The 16,962-nt window shown below is 37.0% G+C and overlaps 1 pseudogene; it reads left to right on the top strand.

Moving 5' to 3' along the window:
* Positions 1–13,896: 13,896 nt before the first annotated feature.
* Positions 13,897–15,184, top strand: LOC132054046 (protein disulfide isomerase-like 2-3; annotated as a pseudogene).
* Positions 15,185–16,962: the final 1,778 nt, after the last annotated feature.

The following is a 16,962-nucleotide window of genomic DNA, read 5'->3' as shown; positions in this document are numbered from 1 at the left end:
GCAACAAATAACACATAGGGATTATCAATGCCTTTTTGGGCCGCGGGCCCAGTTTGACATCATTTTAGTGTAAGTCTCCTACAAATGAACACGATAACAACGATCGGGTCCTGCTACGTCCAAATGATATAATGCAAATAAGAGTGTCCTAAAGACTGACCTAGGCTGGGGCTCACTAACAAAGCTGTTCGAGGAGGCACGTGGTCGATAGTCGCTTTGCTTTCCGCTTACTCCACGCTAGAAATGCCCCCTCCCTAAAAATTTAGTTGACTCTCGAAAAGGTCGTGTACGCTTGCAACGTACTTCGAAACTTGTTGCAGAAAGAATTAGCAGATTATGCAAATGATGCCAAATATAAAAGCGGTAACAGGTAATGAAACAAAATAAACAAAAAAACTCAGGAAAATAGCAAATAATGCAAAACAATTAACCAAACAAAACGTTGACCCAGGAGTTTCTAATTAAGCCAATACGAGTCATTTTTTGAAAAGCTCAAATTCTAAAAGTCCCCAGCAGAGTCGCCAGAGCTGTCACACAAAAAAGTAATTTATATGTTGAGCTCAAAAGGGTTTTCAAATCGAAAGTGGCAAAAATATGTTTCAAAAGGAATTAGTTTAGAAATAATAAGAGTCGCCACTTGACAATGAATTTCTTCAAAGCCAAGTCACCTTAAAATAGTTATCCCTTTTAAGAATGGGTTTGACTCTAAAACCGACTTCAACGACAGAGATTCCGGGGCTATGAATTCTATCGATCGATGGAAGGTGCGCAGGCATGCCCTCGAGTCCCGTGATTTTAGTACAGTCGCTTTAATTAACTCGTATTAGCTTAAGCGGAAACTCAATCAAGTAAACTCAAACAAACAAGCAAGCACGCGTACAAAAATGGCCTGAGGTTGCCCTTTTCTTAAGATGTCGAAAAGAAAACAAAAAGTAAAACTAAACTAAGCTATCGTATATTAACTTCTGATCACCGTCCACCACGGGCTTCATCACAAGTACGTCGGGGCATTACCCGGATAAAAATTTAATACAAGTATGTCCGGTCATTCCCCAAATAAAATTAATTCAACTAAAAAGGCAACCATCTCGCCTTCGAAATTCATGCACCGCATCCTAAAATTTGCCTAACGCTCGATTAAAATTTTTTGTTAAAAGGAAACAGTGAAAGCTACAAAATGTCTTTAATTTTCATTTCGACTAAGATCCCTTTACGTTAAAGTTGAGTCCAAATTCCATTTTCACCTTTCAGGCCATGGAACACCAAATCACAGTACCGTTACTTGTAGATCCAAACAGGGAAAAATTAGAAACACTCAAAAATAAAAAACCAAGCAACTTCATGAATTTACATGTAATTTCACCACATTCAACCACAAAAGATATAGTATGCTGATGGTAAATTAAATAGATGAAGAAGTAAGAAATGAACCTTTTAATTTTGCTGCAATACAAAGAGAATATTCACGAATAATTTCATCGGACCTCGATCAGAGCTTTTGACCGGCAACCTCACCAGTGACCTCGACTCGCCGAAAACCGACCAAAACAGTAATTTACTATCTTTTTTCGTTCAGACCTGAATCCTACGAACTCAAATTCGACCCAGAAAAATTCAACTAGCCTCTATTAATGAAAATTTTCTTAAGAAGGGAATGGGTGTTTAAGTTGGGCGTTTAGGTTAGTTTTGCATTGGCAAAACAGGGGTGGTGATGGGGTTTGGGGGTGGAAATTAGTGGTGGTCTTTAGGTGTTTTAATGGTGGTTTCCGGAGAAAAATGGATTTTTCCGGTGAACCAAAATGATGAAGAAGATGAATGATTCCTTCTTCTTTTTTTGTTTTTGTTTTGGGGTCTCTAGTTTTGGTGGTCGGAAATGCGATTTTAGAAGTGGGTGGTGTTGATGGGCGTTGATAGGATTTTCCGGTGAACAAAAAAAAAATGAAGAAGATGATTGATATTTTTATTTTTGTTTTCCTTTCTCTCTCTGTCCGTCACTTTCTCTCTCTATATTTCTCTATTTGTCTCTTTCTATATCTCTCTATCTGTAGGAAAAATGGTTCCCCTATTGTGTGATATATTGATGATGATGGAAATGGGCCAGGGTCCCACACAAAATATCCTCTCACCAGGTTTGGAAGAAACGTGACCCCTTCCCCCTTTTTGTGATAAGATTTGTTATGACCCTTTTTCATTTTGTGGTGACGTGGTATAATCTCATTTGCTCTTTTCTCCCTTTTTTGTCATCTTTTTTATTTATCTTTTATTTAAATGCAAAAATAAGAAATACTTAATAACTATTCCTAGATAGAGAAAAATATACTATTTAAAAGAAAATAGCTAGCTAAACCAAATTAAATCCTAAAAAAGCATATTTTTGTAATTTTTCATTCTTTTGAACACAAAACTTAAACTCTAAAAATAGTAAATAATTTTTGCATTTTGATTCTCGCAAATAAGCCTACTAAAAATAAAAATAGAATAAAATCTACACATCAAAAAATAAAAATTAAAAGAAATATTTAGACTCTATAAGGTGAAACACCCGGGGAGGGTCAAAATTATGTGTCTATAGCCTGTCCCTCTTTGGTTGGGGACGCGAAGAGTTCTCAGACAAAGACGTAGACAACGAGATAATTTTTGACCCGACCATCATTTGGAGGAAGAGAAAGGAACAGAACGAAAATGTGACCGAGCCTTGGTCTTGGGCATCCTACATATCTCGGGTTATAAGGAAATCAGGTCTCGTGTAGTTCAATAGGTAAGAAGGGTGACGGAACATACTGAGTTGGAGAGTTGATTGAGGTCCTGTCGAGGTTCCGGTCTGCGGCTCCTGTTATTACATCAAAATGAAAACAAAAGTTAAAAAGAAAATACAAATACAAGATCCTATCTATGCCGCTTCTCTTGAATATTGACTTGAATCTTCATGCTTTCCTAAGTGGTGAGATAAGCGTTCTGATCTCAAAAGTAAACCTTATTCTTCAGGCGGGGCTCTTGCTACTTCTGACTAAACTTGAAACCAACTAAAAGTATACCCTATTCTTCAGGCGGGCCCCTGAACTTGAAATTGAAAGATGTCTCTATATCCAAAAGTGTTCATGACTTGCTTCTTATCATTCAGGCGACTCCTGACTTGCTTCTCATTCTTCAGGTGGATCCTGCAAATCATCAAAGACAAACAACACGAACAAAATTATTCTATCCCAGTTTGCACCCGGAAATTTTTGTGAATGTTAACAAAATCATAAAATATATGTAATGTAATTCAAAGATGAAAGTAAAATCAAATGTACTAACTAGGAAGTGCGTCCCCAAGGGGTGAATCTTTAAAGGACTCGAACTAGGAAGTGCATCTCCTAGAACTAAGATCGAATCAGTGGAACTAGGAAATGCGTCTCCTAGAGGTTACGGTTCAAATTAGGAAGTGTGTCTCCTAAAAGAAAAACCTGAAAGACCCAGACTAAGAAGTGTGTCTCTTAGGGGTAATGGTTCAAATTAGGAAGTGAGTCTCCTAAAAACAAAACATGAGAGACCCAGACTAAGAAGCGCATCTCTTAGGGGTAAACTGAAAAACTCTGACTAGGAAGTGCGTCTCCTAAAGTGAAAAATCAGAAATATCAAAACTAGGAAATGCGTCTCCTATGAGTTATGGCTCAAATTAGGAAATGCGTCACCTAAATGTAAAAACTGAAAGACCCAGACTAAGAAGTGCAACTCGTAGGGGTTAAACTGAAAGACTCGACTAGGAAGTGCGTCTCCTAGGAGTAAAGGTTTGTATTAGGAAGTGCGTCTCCTGAAGTCAAAAACTAGAAACATCCCAACTAGGAAGTACGTCTCCTATGAGTTATGGTTCAAATTAGGAAGTGCGTCTTCAAAACCTAAAAACTGAAAGACCCAGACTAAGAAGTGCATCTCTTAGAGGTTAAACTGAAAGACTCGACTAAGAAGTGCGTCTCCTAGGAGTAAAGGTTCAAATTAGGAAGTGCGTCTCCCAAAGTCAAAAACCAGAAAGACCCGGATGAAGAAGTGAGTCTCTGAGGGGTTAAACTGAAAGACTCGACTAGAAAGTGTGTCTCCTGTAGAGTAGAGCTTTTGGTTAAGAAGTGTGTCTCCTAAATCCTGGACTAGGAAGTGTGTCTCCTAGGGTGACAGTTTTCATAATTGAGAAGTTGATCAATTTTTGTTGCTTGAAAACCTATGTTGTCACATTGCCTTTTGCATCGGCAAAAATGAGATATTGTAGCTTTTGAAGCCTTGGACCTTTGATTTGAGGATAACATCCATTCCTGTTTCCAACAAAGAAAATTTGTGAGTTTTAAAATGTGGTGGTTGGTTTGTGGCCTTGGTTCTAAAGGTAATTGATCATGCACTTGTCCTATTCAGCTGTGATTTCAAATAGTCAGTGCTCGCTGTCAGCTCGTTGGACCACTGCCCAAACTCTGGCTGCCGGAGTGACTTTCAGTAACTTTTAACCAAAACCAACACCAACACCTTTGTTTTATGGTGCCCATTAATTCAAACTCTACTGATCCCTTATATTTTCATTAATCCAGAACCTATCAACGAACAATAAATCATTGGGTACTCTACCCCACTTTGGATCATGTTACCTTCATATGCTAGCCAGATGTTTTGCTTCAATTGGAAAGGTTGGTAGCAAGTTTGGAAATCCTTTCTCCACTCGTTCTAAATGGATTGACTCAACGAAATAAAACAAGAGAAGTAAAAGATGTAGAAATGAAAAGAAGTGATATTCAACAAGAAATATCCCTTACTGGGAGAAAAGGAAAAATGACACTTATCTGAATGTGGTAGCTGGCTCCAATGGTCATGACATGCATTTTGGATTGAGCGGCGTATCTGTTCAACCAATCTATCATTTAACTCCTGTTGTGTTCTTATAACTTGTTTTGAAATCAGGGCTTCATATCCCGACCTCTTCAACAGGTTCGTGACTCTCATTCAGCTAGTGGTGCTCGAAAGAGTTTTTACCACTAAGCCTCTCTCATTTGTTTGTCTCTCATCTTAACATTACCTTATGGTGCCCGTGAAGGTTTTCACCAATAAGACTCTCTTATTTTCCATTCTCTCAACTCACCATCGCTTTATGGTGCCCGTGAGGATTTTCACCAGTAAGACTCTCTCATTTTCAATTCTCTCAACTCACCATCGCCTTATGGTGCCTGTGAAGGTTTTCACCAGTCATCCAAGCCCGATACATGTTTGCTTTGTGTTGTTTTAGCATTCTTACTTCTTCAGCTAACCCCGAGTTTTGGTCAACCAACGGTGGTTGAGCACTTGCATCAACCAAACCAGTGCCCTCGTTAGTTGCCATTTCCTTTTTGGTTTTCGAACTTGTGTTGTATGGATGAGTTGCCAGCTTTAAAACCACAAACCAACCACCTTCTAAAACACCATGAATGAAAGACAAGTGGGTTAAGATATTTTATGCACATATTCACAATTATCAATTCTAGAATGATTCGAAGGGTAACAATGTCATTTTGGCATCATCCCAATTCTCGCTTGATTTGGCCTTCCTCTCTTTCATTTTTCATTTCCGCACTTCTCGGTTCACTCGTTCTCTTTCCCTTTTTTTTTCCTCCGCTCTTTCATTACTCTTTTTTGCATTTTTTTGAAAATAATTCGATCGAACCCGACTTGGGTTGCCTATGTATCATGTTAAACATGAATCAGATCTTTGCGTAGTTCGGGAAGATCGGACATGGAGTAACCAACAAACTCTTTTCTTTTTTAATTTCGAAACAAACAAGACTCAAAAGATATTTTTGGAATTTTGAATTTCTAAGTTTGAAATTCCTACCAAAGGGAACTTATAAACTGCCGGAAGGAAAAATCTTTTTATACAATTTATTTATTTATTTTTTATTTCTTGAATCAAAAATAAAAACTCTTTTTTTTGTTTGAATTTTTGAATAAAGATCAAGAAGACTCTCTCTCCTTTTTCTTTTTTTTTTTAATAAGGATCAAAACTCCCTTTTTTTTTTCTTTTTTTAATACAGATCACCGAACCCGAGGAGGGTTGCCTACGTATCGTCGCCCCGAAGGATGGGAATCAGGTGTGCGTAGTTCGTGTCGATTAGATTGTTAAGGACATTTTGAAAAACTGACTCCTAACTCGAAAAGAACAACCTTTTTTATTTCTCTCTTTTTTTCTTTTTCAAAAACATGGAATAAAACAAAAATAAAAATCTTTTTGGGTTTTTGACTAAGACATGCACTAAAGAGACTAAAATTAAACAAAACACTTTTTTTTAAAGAAATAACGAAAGTAAAATTTTTTGAAATTTTATTATTTGAACAATAGGCATAGAAATAAGAAAATCTTTTTTTTTTAATAAAAGACGCAAAAACTCCTAAAGCTACGAAATTCTTTTCAACACCCACTAATACTTCCAAGTCTTCTCATTTTCTCATTTTGATTTTCAAACACTCCTCCCCAAATCAGTCGGCCAAATGACCTTTTTACCCTCAAAATGCAACAAATAACACATAGGGATTATTAATGCCTTTTTGGGCCGCGGGCCCGCCTTTGACATCATTTTAGTGTAAGTCTCCTATAAAGGAACACGATAACAACGATCGGGTCCTGCTACGTCCAAATGATATGATGCAAATAAGAGTGTCCTAAAGACTGACCTAGGCTGGGGCTCGCTAACAAAGCTGTTCGAGGAGACACGCGGTCGATAGCGGCTGCTTTGCTTTCCACTTACTCCACGCTTGAAATGCCCCCTCCCTAAAAATTTGGTTGAATCTCGAAAAGGTCATGTACGCTTGCAACGTACTTCGAAACTTGTTGCAGAAAGAATTGGCAGATTATACAAATGATGCCAAATATAAAAGCGGTAACAGGTAATGAAACAAAATAAACAAAGAAACTCAGGAAAATAGCAAATAATGCAAAACAATTAACCAAACAAAACGTTCACCTAGGAGTTTCTAATTAATCCAATACGAGTCATTTTTTGAAAAGCTCAAATTCTAAAAGTCCCCAGCAGAGTCGCCAGAGCTGTCACACAAAAAAGTAATTTATATGTTGAGCTCAAAAGGGTTTTCAAATCGAAAGTGACAAAAATATGTTTCAAAAGGAATTAGTTTAGAAATAATAAGAGTCGCCACTTGACAATGAATTTCGGTGTGCCAAGTCACCTTAAAATAGTTATCCCTTTTAAGAACGGGTTTGACTCTAAAACTGATCAGAGACAGAAATCCAGTTAAGGAATTCTGTTGACCGAAGGGAAGGTGTGAGGCATGCCTCGAGTCCCGTGGTTTTAGCACGGTCTCTTTAATTAACTCGTATTGGCTTAAGCGGAAACTCAATTAGGTTAACTCAAACAAACAAGCAAGCACGCGTACAAAAATGGCTCGAGGCTGCCCTTTTCTAAAGATGTCGAAAAGAAAACAAAAGTAAAACTAAACTAAGCTATCATATACTAACTTCTGATCACCGTCCACCGCGGGCTTCATCACAAGTACGTCGGGGCATTCCCTGGATAAAATTAATTCAACTAAAGGGGCAACCATCTCGCCTTCGAAATTCATGCACCGCATCCTAAAATTTGCCTAACGCTCAGTTAAAATTTTTTGTTAAAAGGAAGCAGTGAAAGCTACAAAATCCCTTTAATTTTCATTTCGAACTAAGATCCCTTTACGTTAAAGTTGAGTCCAAATTCCATTTTTACCTTTCAGGCCATGGAGCACCAAATCACAGTATCGTTACTTGTAGATCCAAACAGCGAAAAATTAGAAACACTCAAATATAAGAAACCAAGCAACTTCATGAATTTACATGTAATTTCACCACATTCAAACACAGAAGATATAGTATGCTGATGGTAAATTAGAAGAAGTAAGAAATGGAACTTTTAATTTTGCTGCAATACAAAGAGAATATTCACGAATAATTTCATCAGACCTCGACCGGAGCTTTTGACCGGCAACCTCGCTAGTGACCTCGACTCGCCGAAAACCAACCAAAACAGTAATTTACTGCCCTTTTTCGTTCGGATCCAAATCCTATGAATTCAAATTCGACCCAAAAAATTTCAACTAGCCTCCATTAATGAAAATTTGCTTAAGAAGGGAATGGGTGTTTGGGTTAGTTTTGAGTTGGCAAAACAGGGGTGGTGACAGGGTTTGGGGGTGCAAATTAGTGGTGGTCTTTAGGTGTTTTAATGGTGGTTTTCGGAGAAAAATGAATTTTTCCGGTGAACCAAAATGATGAAGAAGATGAATGATTCCTTCTTCTTTTTTTGTTTTTGTTTCAGGGTCTCTGGTTTTGGTGGTCGGAAATGCGGTTTTAGAAGTGGGTGGTGTTGATGGGTGTTGATAGGATTTTCCGGTGAACAAAAAAAAATGAAGAAGATGATTGATATTTTTATTTTTTTCCTTTCTCTCTCTGTCTGTCACTTTCTCTCTCTATATTCTCTATTTGTCTCTTTCTCTATCTCTCTATCTATAGAAAAAATGGTTCCCCTATTGTGTGATATATTGATGATGATGGAAATGGGCCAGAAACAGAGTCTCCCTCTTTGACTAGTGTTACCTCCGGTGAAAGGAATGAAGATTTTGCATATAGGCAACCAACTGACGTATATAAACTGCAAAGATAAGCAACTAAAAAAGGTCCCACACAAGACTAGGAAGAAACGTGACCCCTTCCCCCTTTTTGTGATAAGATTTGTTAGGACCCTTTGTCATTTTGTAGTGAGGTGGTATAATCTCATTTGCTCTTTTCTCCCTTTTTTGTCATCTTTTTTATTTATCTTTTAATTAAATGCAAAAATAAGAAATACTTAATAACTATTCCTAGATAGAGAAAAATACACTATTTAAAAGAAAATAGCTAGCTAAACCAAATTAAATCCTAAAAAAGCATATTTTTGTAATTTTTCATTCTTTTGAACACAAAACTTATACTCTAAAAATAGTAAATATTTTTTGCTTTTTGATTCTCGCAAATAAGCCTACTAAAAATAAAAATTGAATAAAATCTACACATCAAAAAATAAAAATTAAAAGAAATATTTAGACACTATAAGGTGAAACACCCGGGGAGGGTCAAAATTATGTGTCTACACCTAGTAGTTAATTATTGGCTCAATAAACCTTCAGTTACGTTTGAGCTACCATAAATGCACTTCATATTCAATAATAGATAAGCCTTTGTCACCTAGTTATTAAATTTGCATTGTGGACAGGATCGGAATACCATGGTATTTGGGTAGTCCAATGAGAAGAACAAATCACTACTCCTACTAAGATAGCTTAAAGACTCAAATTCTAAGACTGGACACATTTAACGGAAGTCCCTAGCGGAAGTGTCACGTTTTAGTATTATTAGAAATTTTAATTATTTGCATAATAGTCCCTTAGGTTCTACAATTGATAATAGACTCCTTTAGTAAGTTAGTTGTCTTTATTTTTCAGTAACAAAGGTAATTGTAAGGCATGTTGAATGAAAATCTGAATTTTATCTTATTATTTCCTTTTCTCTTTCCTTGTTTTCTTTCCTTTATCCTTTCATGGCGATTCCAATGTGGGAATCGTTACAAATGGTATTAGAGCCGACGATTCTCAGCTTGCAATACGCTGCAATGACTAATTTCGGATTTAGCAATAATGAGCCATATCCATATGCCTATCACTATTTGAATGGCGTTATTAATTATGTTGAGTTTCAGTGACGGTTACATCCGAGCTCCGTCTACCACAAACTTTCTCTCTGAGGCCCTCAGATTGTTGCGAGAACAGCGTCAGATACTAGACAAGATGATAGCAAAAAGAGAATCCAAAGAAAAGCAGCAAATGGGTAACAACACTGACATTATTGAAAATCATTTCTTCTACTATGACGAGGTTGACGAACTGGAGAAACCCAACCAGTCCTCCTTTGCAATTGTCGAATCTGATTTAGGTGCTAAGATCCCGGAGAACTGGGTCCAAGAAGCAACTACGTGTCACGACCCAACCCACGGGTCGTGCGGGCACCTACCATATGGCAAGCTAGTAGGCGAACCCTTACCAATAAAAACTAAACACTTAAAAGCATGTGACAATCACCCTTAAAATTAATAAAATTAAACGTAAACATTTATTACAAACTTGTTTCAATATAAATAAATCCAAAATAAAAACCCAGGATCTAGTCTAGACGGGTACAAAAGCTCCTAAATACAAGAAGACAAGATAAATGACACAGCCTCTGCCGGGAGTGAGATAGGCAAAGCTATAGGAGAATATCTGATAGACCCTTGCGGCGAAACTTCAACTAAAACCTGCAACACATCTACACCCTAAAAGGGCGTAACAAGAGTAGTATCAGTACACCACACGTACTGGTAAGCATCATAGGTCGACTAAGATTAGTTCACGCAATACAATATAGGGTTAATTGGGTAAGCAGATAAGTCAATGAACCTCAAGATTCTAGATAATGACCATTACCGTACCGCCCCTTACTTCTTTACTCCCATTGCTCGCTTATTTTATTCCCCAACCATAAGGTATTCTACTAAATTCCAACCTAGTAACTCTCGAGTTCACATTTGTCGTATACTGTATTTTTGCACTTATTATTTAAAGAGTCCACCTATTCACCTTACTACTATGTTACGATGTATCTAGGGAATTAAATCATTATCTAACGACCAACACTACACGTACCTTGTATAACCCCTTTCCCACCAGGCTCTCAACACACACACGGTTTAATGGACAATGTTAACGAAAGTAATACACCCGTATACGACAATAAATCATGAGAATGCAATGCAATGCAAATATGATGCAAGACCCGACAGGCTATACACACACGCTATCTGATGTCAGCGGACCCATGGTGTCCATGTACCACTCGTTCCGGAATACTCCTCGGACCCGAGCATAAACCTCCGCTTCGAAAAGAACCTCAGACGCGGGCCACATTAATTCGTACAGACATATGTAATCCAAGTACTCGATCCCACGACCGCAAGGCCGGATAACGCAATACGATACTTATGCCTTGCCTATTTACCTGTATTTCTACCTGAACACGGCAGTTGTAATGCATAAAACTACCTGATAAGTCAATCATAATCCCAGCCTGTGATGGGCGCAATGCAAAACAACTTCATATAATTTAATTAATACGACCTCCTAATTTCAAGGAAATAACCGTATGAACGATCACGGAAATTTACTCCCCCTCCTAGGGTAGTATTAAGTACTTACAAGGTATCTCCGTAGCGATCGCATCACTTCCTATTAAGCTAACTCTTTATTATCATAGTCCTGATTATACCCTATTTTATCATATTACAAGTACGTCTCTCCAAACTCCGGTGCCCGAAGACCTAAGCATGCATTCTCCCATCAACTCTAACGTATATACGATTAGCTAATCAAAGTCTAACTAAAGTAAACCGTAACCTACCTCTTTGGCGAACAGATATTTGATTCTCCATGAATTGCTCGTCTTCTTAACCTCCATCCGAATCCATGAGCGGGTATCTTTCGTAGGGATAGGTGGAAGAAGGGATTAGAAGGGTTTTCTTTTTCTTGGGGGCCATGGTTTTTCTTTCATGAGGAACCCTAGGAGCAGCCCTTGGGAGTCTTATGTTTGAAAAATGAGAGAAAATAAAATAAATACACGATTTTCGATCACTGTTTCAGCGTGGACCGCTGCGGCGGTCCTCAGGCCGCTATAGCGGCGCCGCTATAGCGGTATGCCTTTAAATTTTGGCCCAACATTTTCTAAACCCTTCTAAAATTGATTTTTTTCCCCACTCCTAACTCTTAAGACATATTATGAAGCTTATTAACTACAACCCTAGACTTAAATTAGGCATGGTTTCGCAAAATATTAAATAACGACCGGTCGGGTCGTTACACTATGAAAATTGAAGGTGTAGATTCAAACAACTCCCGAAATACAAATATGGTGTTTACTGAAAGTTTTCTTATAATTGGTGACATAGCTGACTGTGAATCCTCACCCATCACTCGGAATAGCATTCCTGACTGTGATGCTTCGAAACTAACTGTTGATAATGAGGATTCACCTCTAGAAATTGAAGGGAGTAATGAGAAAAATTTGAAAAATGATGAACAAGAAGTGTTTGATAAAAGTCTTCAAAGAAATGAAGAGCTCTTCTTTGAAGGAAACGTTCTAAATGATGGACTTGCTTCAGACAAAGTTGGTTATGCCAACATCAACGAGTTAGAAGAACCAAGCCAACCACTCTTAGCAATGATCAAACCTGGAGAAATAGAGGACCAAAGAGAAATGGAGATTTAAGGTGCAAATCTTTGCTCTTCATATTGTCGATCAGGTGTTCGACAAAATTCTTGAGAAGGATAATGCTGAAATGCCACATGAAAAGCAGTCAATGTTTGATGGAGAAGCACATATGGAAATCGAAGTTGAAGATGCTAAAGCTTCAGAAAACTATGGACTCCAGCTGGTCCATAAGAACAACTTGCTCAACTGTAGTGAACAATTGGAGAACACGGTAATTTCTGATATCACTATTAATTACACCAGCGAACTTACTGATATCTGCCCTATTTTTGATGATGGAACACCATTAGAAAGCGATGTCGTCGAAGCTTACGAAAAGTCCACAAGCGAATATGAAATGCTCGACCAAATTCTTCTAATGTATGGAATCAATATGACCAATTTACAATGGGATGATAGTGAAGAAGATGAGCCTTTGGAGCTTGAAGATGGTGAAATTTCAGAAAACACTGTAAGCCATATGTTCGAAAAATGTCCTTGTAAGGTTGAAACTGATTTACCAGTCTCCATGCCAATATTGGCTGTTGATAATCCGGAGTTACAAAATACATCCCTTGTATTTTCTAATTGCAAGAAAGATCAAGTGGTTCATAAATGTTACAGAGATAAAGTGGGATTTTCTGCTACTATAATGATAGTGATTGATGGTATTTTTACGAAAGCTCAAAGTGAACTCAATTGTGAGAATTTTGTGCTCGTTGAACCCAAGTTATCTGAGTTACAAAGTAAATTCCATAGTGTGATTGAGCAAGCCTTGCGAGAAAGATCGAACGAAACTGAAAAACTTTTGGTAATTGCTCACAAGAGCTTCAATGATAGTGTAGTGAGTCTAAAAGAAGTTGTAGCTAGGGTCAAGCTCAAGAAGAATGAGATAGAGGCGAAAATGTCACTTCTCCCATATGTACACGATATTTATGTCGCCATTGAACACACCATTTATGTCGTCACTGAACCATTGTTGATTGATGAAAATTATTATGCTCATTTCATAGACAACATTGGAATTCTTATCTATGCTTACTTCCATTGGAATCACATTTACGCCTACCAGGGATATACAAGTGGCAGCTTTGACGAAGATGCGTCATTTGTGAGATTTCTTGCTAAGTGTGATGCAATGACAAGGGGGGAAAGCCAGCTAAAAAGGAATGAGGAGGAAGATACATCTGCTAATGAAGAATTCCCTGATGCTCCTTCAAAATATCAATGTACTGTCACTATTGAAGTTGGTAAGAAAATTTTGATCTATATTGAAAGAAACTTAGTTGTTGAGGGTAGATGATGAGGGCTGGTTTTGGATTAGAATTGCTAGCTTTAGTAAGAATTATGAAAAGACTGTTGATAATGATATCACTCGAGCAATGAAGAAGAAATGAGTTCTTGTCCATTGTAAAAAGGTTATGGATTTTAACCTTTTATGCTTTGAATTTGATACATCTTGGAATTACATATCAAATCTTAACTAGTTTGCGAGGTTGCAAAAGATAGATTAGTTACTATGGGATAATGAACAATCATACTCATATACATTTTTTCACATGTTGAGTAGTGGGGATGACCATAAGATAGTAGCTATTGATTTCATAGACCAAATGGATAGTCTCTTTGGTGTTAAGATAATGAACTTGACTTATCACATTGTTGAGAAGCTGTTCGCTCCTGGGATACCTCCAACTACTTATCAAGGGGCACGTGATGCAAAATCAATTATCGAATTCACATTGCAACAAATCAAGGCATTGTTGAAGGAGCGACTACATGGAAAAGCAGCAGAAAATTCTTTTGAGAGTCCTGGGCCTAGTGTATTAAAAGAGTTGAATTCGCGAAATTTTGTTGGGAAGGTGCTTAAGAGCAAAAATATATGGATAGTGGAGCTTTTCATTCTTTAGTGTGGGTACTGCAACAAGCTTGCTCCTAAATGGAAGAAAACTACCAAAGACCTTCAGGGTAAGGTGAAGCAAGGCCATTTAGATTGTGATGCAAAGAAGTCTTGGATGAGCAGGTACGATGTTCAAAATTTCTCCACAGTTTTGGTATTTGGCACTAGCAAGGACAGCCCCCTCCCATACGAAGGTGCAAGTACTGCTTCACCCATTGTGTCCTTTGCATTAGAGAAGCCGGAAGCAAATGTTACACCTCCTAAGATCGCTGAGTCGATTAAACCAGTTGTCATAGAAGGGAAGTGTAATTCTGCTGCAAATTTTTTTGTTTCCTTCCTACTGGATATATGTTAGATTCCAAGGCAGAAGTAAGGAACAAATTCTTAGAGATGTTGTCTACTTTGGTGAAGCTTAAGAGAACTTCCTACAGCTATGCTATAGCTTGGAAGGTCACTGGTGAGCAAGCAGATCTTGAAAAGCACGTCGTCTTTGGTGGTTATAGATATTCTGCAATGGAAGCTTCGCTAAGTGCTTACTTTGTCAAATGTAAAGTGGAGTTGTGGGAATTCACTAGGAATATAATTTTCTTGAAGAGTGATTTGGGTAAAAACAGTGCAGCAACTTTTGTTCGAAAGCTACAGGAGTTAAAACATGGAGTAGACATCTTCAGTTCATTTGCAAACTTCAGCAATAGTGTTATTACATCTACAATAAATGCACTGGAGATAAAGGATGGTGAAAATAACATTTCCATCTTTGATCCTGGAGGTGGTTTGATCAACTTCCAATCCCATATTGTTCATGTCCAACCTTGAGGACAAGGCTGATTTAACAAAGGATGGAATGTCACGTTTTGGTATTGTTAGAAATTTTAATTATTTGCATAATAGTCCCTTAAGTTCTAGAATTGATAATAGACTCCTTTAGTAAGTTAGTTGTCTTTATATTTCAGTAACAAAGGTAATTGTAGGGCATGTTGAATGAAAATCTGAATTTTATCTTATTATTTCCCTTTCTCTTTCCTTGTTTTCTTTCCTTTATCCTTTCATGGCGATTCCAACGTGGGAATCGTTACAGGAAGAGACATTTTTAGTAACGGGTGTCATCCGAAATTTCGAACTCCAACGTCATGTCTTTGGTGTTGTTCCCTGTTTTTGTTAGAGGGTTTTTTTGGTTCAGATGCTATTTTTGGGTTAATAAGTGGCTACTTTCTAATTACATTTCAAATGGTGGCTAAATTTGGTCGCGGCTTAGAATTGGTCATCCCACCTAATTTTCACAATTAGATGAACTGAATTAGATAGATCAAAATAGATTGAGTTGATAAATGAACATATCAATAACTAGTTGACTTAGGACACGTTGTATGAGTCCTATTTTCATGGACTTGACACCCTATTCATAACCAATGTACCTTGTTAAATAGAGTTTGCGAATATTGTTATTCAATGAATAATGAGTCCAAGAGAGTTCGTGCCTATCATCAGCTAGTCAGCTACTGTATTCTTTACTATTTCTAAGTCGATAATGTTATTTCCTATCCAGACATCAAAACGCAAACGAAGTGGTTATCCAATTGTTAAAGGGTCTATCTAACATCACCTTTAAAATATAAATGTTGAACCGCCCTGAATAAGTCGTCTTAAACAACAATAAAATATATACATAAGATATTGGATTTTTTTTCACTCTATCCCCTTAAACATTAGTGCGATGGGGAGCACATGCTCAATTTTGGATTGGCATAAACTCTATGAAATTTTGGATTGGCATAAACTCTATGAACCAAGTATAGTTTGAGTGTTTGACACAAGAATGAAAATATTCCGTCTGTGATTGGATAAATTACAAGAAAATAATCTTTAAAAAGAAGAGATAAAAACTACATAAAACTGGCACAACAAATGCAGTAGGGAAGCAAATGTGAAATATCTTACAATCAGGGAATAATTGTCACAAGTTGGCGTTTATTCTGCCAAAAGTAAAAATTTAAAATAAGTACTGTTTTGTTTCTCCAGCTAATAGACTCTGCAAAAATGGAGTTAGGCATGGGCTTCAATTAGCCTCGGAATTATTTCCAATCTTTTAAGGAAACAAGTTGCACCAATAATGCCTCTTTCAGATCTACTTCTACCTGCTACTCTCTCTTATTAAAATTAAATGCAACTGCAGTGTTTTTTTCATGAAAAAGCTCATTTCTGTTTTATGGAAAAATAGTTTAAGACAGCTAGTCTTAATATATTAGTACTATACTTTTCTTAATTAGATTATGTCATTACCAGGAAAAAACAAAGAGTGGAGGAGCGCAACAACTTATTGACATTTGGTGTTTACACAAAATAATATTAATTTATCATGATTAATTAACAAGTTAAATAAAAATACAATAATTGACTACTCCCTATGTCCCAATTTATGTGATACAATTCAGATTTCAAAAGTCAAACAAGAATTTTTTTTACCGCAATTTATTCATATGCCCTTTAAATATTCTAAATTGTTAATTTTTGTGACTTGTAGTACTTTTTATGGAGATTCTAAATATGTAAATATCTTTTCAAAAAACTTAAAGATCGTGCAAACACCGAATGTCAATAAGTTGTTGCGCTCCTCCCCTCTTTGTGTTTTCCTGGTAATGACATAATCTAATTAAGAAAAGTACAGTACTAATATATTAAGACTAGCGGTCTTAAACTATTGTTCCATAAAACAGATAGAAATGAGATTTTGCATGTGAAAATCAATTGCAGTTGCAGTTAATGGATGAAACATGAATTA

The sequence above is a fragment of the Lycium ferocissimum genome, chromosome 4 (genome assembly GCF_029784015.1).
Source record: "Lycium ferocissimum isolate CSIRO_LF1 chromosome 4, AGI_CSIRO_Lferr_CH_V1, whole genome shotgun sequence".
Lineage (NCBI taxonomy): Eukaryota > Viridiplantae > Streptophyta > Magnoliopsida > Solanales > Solanaceae > Lycium > Lycium ferocissimum.
Note: the sequence above shows the minus strand (reverse complement) of the source record. Positions and strands in the feature narration are given on the sequence as shown.